At 40.4% G+C, this 10493-nt stretch overlaps 1 long non-coding RNA gene across 1 annotated transcript; it reads right to left on the bottom strand.

Moving 5' to 3' along the window:
• Positions 1-677: 677 nt before the first annotated feature.
• LOC140694887 (uncharacterized) lies at positions 678-10148 on the bottom strand. The gene is made up of 2 exons (XR_012070555.1): positions 10022-10148; positions 678-866 (listed from the first exon to the last, which is right to left on the bottom strand). It is a non-coding gene; the product is annotated as an uncharacterized lncRNA (long non-coding RNA).
• Between the last annotated feature and the right edge of the window lie 345 nt (positions 10149-10493).

The raw sequence follows: 10493 nt of genomic DNA, 5'->3' as shown, positions 1-10493 counted from the left end.
CTATTATTTTATGAAATAATAACACGGTTTACCTCACCCCTGCCCATGGCTGGTGGAAAACCAACCGAGTTTTTCTTGAGTTGTTTTCCAAGGAGTAGAGATGAGTTTATAAACAGAACACATCTTCAGGGTAAAACAGGCAGAGTGCTTTTCCAGCAGGCCAGAGAGCTATGAAGTGTTTTCAACAGAGGCGCCCAGAAGCTGAGAGAGAAAGCCTCCAGGACACTACAAAAAGCTGCCCAAACTGCCGTCTCCATGGTACTACTGAAATAGGAAAGAACAAATCTGACTTCATATTTGATCTGTTTCTTTGAATTTAACAAAGCCAAGTTAATATCCTCCGGTCTTTTCATGGGTTATGATGTCACAGAGGAAACGGACAGGTCAACAAGGAATCACTCTGCCGTGATCCCGGAGCCGGGGAAAGGGATGGGCTGCAAGATGTATGAAGCAGCCGTAACTGTGCCCGTGCTTCTAGGCAGGTATCCAAAATCGCCTCGACAAGGTGTCAAACATTTGTGCCCATGCCCTCATCAACAGACATGTATTAAAGACAAATGGAAACATATAAAAGGCCAATACCCTTGCTGGGTACACCGTCCAAAGAACAAAGTCTCAGTTTGACAACTGGCCATCTCGGTTCCATGGGATTCATTCTTGGAGAACCTTAAAAACCACTCTTCTGTCCTCAAGAATTGCTGCATATTTGTCCTATCTTTGGCTCAGGGATGGAGCACGTTCAAGTGAACTTTAATGTCTGCACAGATTTGACTGTCTTTTTCCAGGTTCACTTGTCCATTCCAAAGAGGCTTGAGCTATGTCCATCTTCCGTAAGATCTATTCCCTCCAGTGACAGCTCATTGAGCCTGCAATTAAAAGCCAAGTGAACAAGACTGTCCTCAGCTAAAAAGTTCACCCATCTTTCACTGTTTTCTTAATCTCCTCTCCTGGCTAATTGCAACAGACTAACACCTCCCTCCACCAAGATACCCAACTATGTCATTTTTCTCCCCAAAGAGAAAATAAGGTCCATAAAAGAGGAGACAACTCCATAGTCACCTCTGAATTCTTAGCATATAGTAATGTCAATAAATACAACTCAGATTATTGTTAGTTTCCTTTAAAACCTTTCTGGTTATTTCAATGAGACCTTGGAAGAGAGGTGTTTGCTGTCCAGTATCTTGATCCACAAGACTCTGGAGGCCTTTTTCGGAATAGCTGTTCACTGATTCATTCAAAATACAACTTATCAATCAAGGAGTAGCTGTGGTTTTCTGCCAGGAGTTTGTGGTCACTCTCATGCCAGAACAGCTTTAAACTATATCCTTAATTTGGATTTGTTATTTTTCCCCTCTTCCACCAAAATTGACTTTTCTTACTTTCTTGTCTTGAGGAATTTTTTTTTTCCTATTTCACCCTTTAGTAAAGCAAGATTCTCAGGATGGGCTTGGCCCATTTTATGATCACCCATCCAACTCCTAGTGTGAGATGTCTGGGGCTCACCTGCTTCCCTCCTGTCAAGGAAACTGAAAATCAGTTCAGGAGCCAACCAGCACACCACGGCTTCTAACGCTCACGTATCTCTCAGAAACCCTGCTTTCTCGTTTGTCTTGGCTTCTGAGAATTTTCCCTCACTTTCTTGACAATGAGTTGTGCAGCTTGAAAGATGAGGAAGGAAGGTTTTATTTCTCAATCAGCGTTTTAAGGAACTTGTGTAATGAAGGTTTTCAGGAGTTTCTAGAACCCTCCATTGCCGAGACAGAAAACACACTAGACATTTTCTAAATTTAGTTCTCATGTGCATTTTTTCTTTGCTTTTTTTTTTTAACTGCTAACAGACATTTTTTAATTAAAAAAAAAATAAGGCCCCAAAAAGAATAGAACACTGAAGGGGCAAACAAATTAACGGGCAAAGACAGAAAAATGATAACTACTCTATAAATTTAATATAATACATACACTATGTATCAGATCAGCAATTCTCAGTAACAGCTAATTGAAACATGACCATGAGGTAAAATTTCTCTCCTGTCAGGACATGGCCAACAGAAAATACAATTAAACCAACAAACTAATATCCTAAGTCTGGCGAGGTACAGAAGTCTACAAGCTAAATGTGTCTTATTCTAGAAAAGAGGGAGTCTCACCAGCTCTTTTCTGTGGAGCCTGAGCCCACGGGAGGACGGTGAAGTGAGCTCTGTAAGTACACAATTAGCAAAGTGAGTGATGAATAAATAGACGTGAGCTTTGATGACAGGGATAATACTACTATTCGTTTGTCCTTTAAAGTATGACTTCACGTTCAGTGATCAATACTTCAGCGTCCTTAGGAGTTGAGATTTTAGGAAAATGCACAACCTGGGCCCAGATCTCCTCTTTAAGCTCGTGACACTGCAGTTAGTTGTCTCAAAGGCAGCTCCAACTCCACATGCAAAGAGCTGACTTCACGGTGTTCCTCCCATAGCCGTCCTTACCAGGGCCCCTGGTCGGGGGGTAAGGTCTCCCTGCGTCTCCCAACTCAGGCCCATCACTCACAGATGTGAATGGACCCCTCCTTCAGGGACCAGATATCCTCAGACTCCGAGTCCCACTACCCTCAACTGACCTACCAGATACTCACTGGCACTCACTCAGCACTGACTCTCTGCTGGAGACCACGCTGCACACTGCACAGTGTATCTCACTGGATCTCCACAATAGTCCTGGGAATTGGGTACATCACTGCTTCAATTGATTAAATAAATTGTTTCACTTCCTTGCGTGCATCATTCAAACTGACACGGCTACTAAGCCACAAGCCTGGGCCTGAAAACCACTTGAAAATTGGACACTGCTACACCTCGCAGCCACCCTACTCTGACTCATCACATCATCTCCTGCCAAGCCTTCTAAATGTTTCCAAACATTCTAGAAGACAAATATGAACTATGAGAGCACCCCACTCTCCTACTTAAAATCTGTCAATGATGGTTCACTCCCCTTAGGAGAAAGCCCAACCAGGCCTGAGCACAGCCTAAGGCCCCAGCATCCGCTTTCCCTGCACGGCCGCGCCGCCTCACCCACCACGCAGCTCTACACGTGCCGTGTCTAGGACAGGGATGCTGACTCCGCACAACCCAGGGCTTGTCTCACTCGAACAATGATCACCTTCTTCAGTGTTCATCTTCTTCATTGCTGACTCTCACAAAAATGTTTTCTCATGATGAATCAATATCTTTTTCCTTACAACTGCCCATCATTAATAATGAGCTCCTCCCAAAAGAGAGAAGACCTAATTCTCAGTCTCCTTATCTGTAAAGTGAGAATAACAAGGAAATATGTGAGGTTTCAAGAGAAATAATATTCATGTGAGGCTGAGGGACAATTCCATCATACAGTAAGCATTCAATATGTGCTTACTTAATATTAATAAGAATATATTGCATTCTAGCAACCTTCAATCAATGTTTTATGACTTTGTCCAACAGACTACTGACAAACTGTTGGACGAACCACTTTGAGCAGATCAGCACAAGCATACTGGGAGAGGTAAGTGCTGACTCCAGTTACAGCTGCAGCCACCCAGCACTACGGGGCGGGGGCAGTTTGCTCAAACTCTTACATGTTGCTTGAGCATTTAGTTCTCATTATAGAATAAAGACAGTTGTTCTTTAGTCAAAGCTCCTGAAACATAAATCTTCAAAGATTGATGCAAATTAGGTTTCAAGTACAACACTCTCACTAGAATTTATTTGAAAATTATAGTCTTAGCTACTCCGCACATCAAAAGGGCATAATCTTAATGTATCTGACTAAATACACTGAAAGGGTTGTTTAAAAGTAATTAAGAAGTAGCCATTCAGAATAAGCTCTCAGTATCATCTGCACAAAGACCCACCCAAGGGTCTCATTTCTCACTTCCACATAGGTGTTTTCAAGTAGCTTACCTTGGGTCTTGGTTTCTTATAACACGGGGCGGGGAATAGTTGTGGATAGATTTATGTAGCAAATATATACCAAGGGTATTTGTTGTGAAGGAATTCTACAAATAAGAAGATTGATACATAGTCCCACCCATAAGAAATTCAGCCTTTCCATTTACAACAGCATTAAAAATAAAGTGAGAGATACATTTAACAAAAATTTACAAGATTTGTACATTGAACTTTTTGAAGTATCACCAGAATAAATTTTAAAAGATCTACATATATGGAAGACATCCCATTTTCATGGAATGATTGACAATATTATTAAAAATGTTAAGAATCCTCAAAGTGAACTATATATTCAGTGGAATCCCTATCAAAATTCCAGCTGACTTCTATGCAAAATTGAAAAACTGATCCCAAAATTCACATGGACGTGCAAGGGGCCCAGGACAGCAAAAACAACCTTGAAAAAGAAGAGTAAAGTTGGAGGACTCACTTTAAAGTGTACTAAAATGCTATAGTACTAAGTCAGTATGATACTGGCATAAGTTTGGATAAATAAGTCTAAGAGACACAATAAAAACCCACGGGGAAAAACTTACATTTACAGACACTTTTCCACTAGGGGGCCAAAAACACTCCATTGAAAGAATAGTCTATTCAACTAATGGTTCAGGGACAGCTGGGTATCTGCAGGCAAAAGAATCAATCTGGAATCTGAACACCCATATTTTATATAACAAATAAAATTAATTGAAAATAGATCACAGACAGAAATGTAAAAATTAAACCTATAAACTTTCTAAAAGAAGACACAGTATAAATTTTTGTGGGCCTAGGATAGGCTTTGGTTTCCTAGATACAAAACCAAGAGCACAAGTGATAGAAGGAAAAAGCAGATAAACTGGACTTCATCAAAACTAAAACCTTTTTCTTACAAAGGACATCATCAAGAAAGTGAAATGACAGGGGAAAAGGGTAACTCAAGTCAGAGAGTGTGTGCTTTGCAAAAAAATAAAATAAATCTTTACATCAAACTACCTCCCTTGTAAAGAAATTGTTTTAATGTTTAAAAAAATATAGTTAAAGGACAATGTGCAGAATAGAAGAAAAATTTTGCAAAGCATGTATCTAATAAGAGAGTAGTATCCAGGATATATAACGAATGCTTACAACTGAACAATACAAAAAAATACACCCAATTTTTAAATTTACCACGAATTTAAATAGATATACAAATGGCCAATAATCATATGAAAAGATGCTCAGCATCACTAGGGAAGTCAAAAACAAAATGAGATCTCATTTTACACCCACTAGGATGGTTATAACCAAAACATGGACAATAACAAATGTCGTTCAGGAGGCAGAGAAACCTCATATGCGGCCAGGGGAAAGGAACAATGTTGCAGCTTCTTTGGAGAAGTCTGGTATTTCCTCAAAAGCTTAGAGTTATATGTCTCAGCAATTCCCCTCCTACATATAGAGTCATCTCTCAATATCCTTGGGGGGTTGGTTTCAGGAACCCCACACCCTGGATACCATAATAAAAGGATGTTCGAGTCCCTTTACAATCAACCATCTGGATTCATGTAGTGGAAACTACAGATATGGCGGGGCAAATGTACAGCCAACAGAATGAAAACATATTCTCATAAAAAATTTCACATCAATATTCATAGCAGTATCATTCAGAGTAGCCAAAAGTTACTAACAATATCCATCCATCAATGAACGGATAAACAAAATTACCAAGAATAGGCCCACAAACTTTTGGTCATTGAAACTTTGACAAAGGAGGTGAGAACATACAATGGAGTAAAGACAGCCTCTTCAGCAAATGGTGTAGGGAAAACTTAACAGCTGCATGTAAATCATTGAAGTTAGACTACTCCCTCACAGAATATACAAAAATGAATACAAAATGTGTTAAAGACTTAAACATGTAGACAAGACACTATAAACCTCTTAGAAGCAACCATAGGCAAAACATCTGACATACATCTCAGCAATGTTTTCCTAGAGCAGTCTACTCAAGCAATAGAAAAACAACCAAAAATATACAAGAGGGATCTAATTAAACTTACAAGCTTTTGCACAGTTATGGAAACAGTAAGCAAAACAAAAAGACAACCAACCTATGGAATGGGAGAAAATATTTACAATAAATGAAACTGCTAGGGGCTTAATCCCCAGAATATGTAAACAGCTTTTACACTTAATAAGAAAGAAAAACAAACAATTCAATTCAAAAATTGGCAGAAGTCCTAAAGAAACATTTCTCCAATGAAGACGTACAAACGGCCAGTAGCCACATAAAAAAATATTCAATATCATTATCAGAGAAATGCAAATCAAAACTGCAATCAAGTATCACCTCTCACCAGTTAGAATAGCCATCATTCAGAAGTTCACTGACAATAAATACTGGAGAGGCTGCGGAGAATTGGGAACACACTTGCACTGTGGTGGGGATACAGTTTGGTTTAGCCATTGTGGAAAAGTGTATAGATGTTCCTCTAAAGACATAAAATTGACCTCCCAGATGACCCAGCAATCCCACTCCTGGGCATATATCCAGAAGGAACCCTAATTGAAAAAGACACCTACACCCCAATGTACACAGCAGCACTATTTACAATATCAAGACATGGAAGCAACCGAAATGTCCACTGAGAGATGACTGGATAAAGAGGTTGTAGCATATTTGTCCAATAGACTACTATTCAGCCATAAAATAATAATAAAATAATGACATTGGCAGCAACATCAATGGACCTGGAGAATGTCATTCTAAGTGAAGTAAGCCAGAAAGAGAAAGGAAAATACCATATGAGATTGCTCACATGTGGACTCTAAAAAAAAAAAAAATAGAAAGAAACAAAAAAATAAACTTATCTACAGAACAGAAACAGACACAGAGACATAGAAACCAAACTATGGTTACCAGTGGGGAGAGGGTGTGGGAAGGAATAAACTGGGAGTTCAAGATTTGCAGATACTGAGTATGTAAAGAATAAACAGCAAGTTTATACTGTATAGCACAGGAGAATATATTTAATATCTTATAGTAACTTATGTTTAAAAAGAGGATGAAAATGAATACAGGTAGTTTCCTATTTAGCTGAAGTGTTGTGCTGTACACAAGAAACTAACACAAAATTATAAACTAACAAGACTTCAATGAAAATATTTTTAAATAGACCAAAAACGAAAACAAAGGAAAAGGATATTATCAAGCAAAAAGAATAAAGTACTGATTCAGGCTACAATTATGGATGAACCTTGAAACTTTATGCTAAAATAAGCCAGACACAGAAAGCCAAATAGTGCCCTTTAAAGTGAACTGTATCTAAGCGTTTATTGTACTACTCCTGTAAATTTTCCAGAGGTTTGAAATCTATCAATATCAAAATAAAATGTATTATGCATTAAAAACTTAAAACGCTTCCTCACAGGAGGGCTTTAATTATTAAATGCAGAAACGCATATAAAGCTCTTGGAAAAACAATTTGCACGTCCACACACAGTCACTGCTGTCACTGCCACTCAGAGGGTGGTGACAGCGCTGATGAGAGCTGCCTCCACTCGCTCCCCTGCAGAAAGGAGTGAAGGCCTGAGCTCTGACAGGCAGGGTGAGCGTGAACCTGAGTCATACACAGCCACGTTCCAGACTCTGCGTTACCCAACTTTCTTATACAAACTGCAACATGTAATGTAAACACGCTAGAGGGATGTATCTTACAACACAGGGAATACAGACAATGTTTTACAGTAACTATAAATGGAGCATCTATTGTACACCTGAAACTAATATCATATTTTAAATCAGCTATATTTTTATGAAAAATTAAAAAATATTTTTAAAATGCTATCACTTTAATATTCAATTCGGTTTTTAAGTTACTACTAAACAGCTCAGAATGTATAAAAGTATTTAATTGTGCTGTTTGCTTACATATTTATTTACATTCAGCCTCTTGCTAAAAGAGAATTTAAACAATTCTGTTAAACACAGCTTAACAACCATAACAACAAAAGGCAAAACGGAGAGTGAAGAGAAAATGGAGATTCAATACTTAAATGAAACCAGGGGGAAGTAAACTCATAAAAATGGATTCCATGAAGTCAGGGCAAGTGTTAAGGCTGACTAGAAAATCAGCTGTAGGATTCTTGGCAGCGAAACCAAAAAGAAAAGATGATGGGGCGGGTGGTAGAGCGTGTGCTTAGCGTGCACGGGGTCCTGGGTTGAAGCACCAGGGCTTCCACTAACAGGAAAATACATCTAATTAACTGCCCCCCTAAAAGATCACCAAAGAAAAGAAAAAGAGAAATTTCTTTCCCAAAGAACCCTGATATTAAATTTGGATTAAATATTAAAAAAAAAGAAAAAAAGAAAAATTCAAAAGATAAGTGACACTGAAGGAAAACCACAGCTGGCCTAACAAGCTAAGTCACAAATCAAAGTGTGATAAGTGTCGGTTTCCTGATCTAAATTTTGCTGGGCTACCTGGTATATATGAAGTTTAGTGTCAGTTTACTGGGCTAATAAGCTAACCCGAAAATCCAAGGTCAACAGTTGTCAGTAACGTGATCTGTTCCAAATTGATAAGCTTCAGTGTACTGATTCCTTGCTTTTTGTTGTTTGAGCCTTATTGGGTATTAGCCCCATACTTGTAATTAACCCTATAAAACCTCATGTGCACGTCTTGGAGGTGCTCAGAGCTTTGGAAAAGAAACCCCTCTGAGCCCGCCAGCGTAATAAATCTCAGTGCTCCAACCCTCTGTGTGATTCTTATTTCTTGGCTGGCCTTTTGTTTCCATAACAACACAAGCGATAATGCCCGTGAGATAAATCTGGGGAGGCTGCTGGTAAGTCGCCATGTCTCACGTGGGAAAATCTGAAACATCCTTCTCACCACTCAGAGTCATCATAAGCCCACACCACACCTCCTGCCGTTAAATGCAGGAGCACGGTTAGGGCCCGGCCTTTGCTGTCTTTGTGTCATCACAGTGATACAGGATGGAAGGGGGAAGAGCACAGCCATTCAAGGAAGGCCGCAGCAATTGACATCAAAATGGTGAAGGATTCAACCCCCAATAGGCCTTGAGGCTCAGGATGAAGAGATTTAACTTCTAGCAGATCTTGAGATTCAGTAAACATCCATTGTAATAGTAACCTGGTGAATAACATGCCCCAGGCACCATGGCAGTCCCAATGATAGCCACAAAAGGTCAAAGGGTGGGAAATGGCCAACTCCCTGGGAATCCTAGACCCTTGCCCTAAGGCTGGTCCTTCTACTTATTAGCATATGAAACCACCAAGCCCAAGAAAACAAGCAACACAGCGCCACCTCGCGGTCACCACTCTCTGTCCCTCTTTGGAGAAGACAGACCTTCTGTCTGTGGGGTGTGTACCTACTTCTAATCTGTGCATGAAACCCCCACACCTCGTGACGTTTCTCTTGCATTTCAATGTATCTGTCTGAATATATATACCTTTACTCAACACTGGCTTGCTCTTGAATTCTTTACTGCATGAAGTTAAGGAACAAAATCTGGTGGGGCACATCCCAGGGGCTCAACGAAAGCCTGGGACACAGCCCTTCTCATGCCCAACGTTTTTTATTCTTGTATCAACAGGACTGGGCTGTGAAGTGACGTCTGAGGCCCCAGCTAAGGGACAGAACCAGCTTCCAGGGTTCCAATTTGCGGGCAGCCTCTCCCCCAGCTTGGGCCTTGGGGTCTGCCCGGTTCTCTGTGTTTCTCTGTTGTGCTGACTCCCCAGCCATACAGCGTACTCCTAGGCCTGTCCCCACAAAACCCTTCTCTCCAAAATACAAGCACGTCATGTCACAATCCTCTTGTTCAACCAGGAAATGTTCAGCCCACTTTTTTCCTCCCCAATAAATTACCCAACTGTCCTCCCTCCCATCACATCACTTCTTTCTTTGTGAGAACTCTGCACTCGCCACACCCCATCATGAACACAGGTGTCTTGCTGGCTGTGACCGAGATGTTTCTTTCTCACACAGCAAGCGTCCTTTCACTTTCCCCTTGTTACCTTAAAAAAGCCTTTCCTGAGTCACCCACCCCTCTGATTATGAACTCACAATGTGCTGAAGTTGCAGTCACTATGTGCATACATCCCAGTTTTGGCTAGGTATCCATCACAAGATCTTCATTAAGGAGCTGCATCAAGAAGTTATACAGGGTATTCTTACATCAGAGTGGAGGAACCTGCAAAAAATTTAAACGGCTTTGAAGAGAGTGTTAACCAGGGACAGAGATGTCGCGGGTCCTAGTCAAAAGTGTCATGAGGAAAAATGTTCTCCCAAGGCTCAGAGTGGCTTCTGAACACAGAATCCTCAGGGAGGAGGTGACAGGCAGTGATTAGGGTGGGTGATACAGGTTACGCTCCCCCAGCTGGGGAAGAATAGGTTTTTTTCTTGTTTTCCAAACAATTTCTTACTACCTTTTTCTCTTATTGCCACATACCATTTCCTACGAATTAAGCATATCAATGTCAGTCATTTGGGCCACTTGGGAGAAGCTACACGATGCCATTCACAGGGATGGGGCATG

This window comes from Vicugna pacos, unplaced genomic scaffold (assembly GCF_048564905.1).
Source record: "Vicugna pacos unplaced genomic scaffold, VicPac4 scaffold_107, whole genome shotgun sequence".
Taxonomy (NCBI): Eukaryota; Metazoa; Chordata; class Mammalia; order Artiodactyla; family Camelidae; genus Vicugna; species Vicugna pacos.
This window is presented reverse-complemented; position numbering and strand designations above follow the sequence as displayed.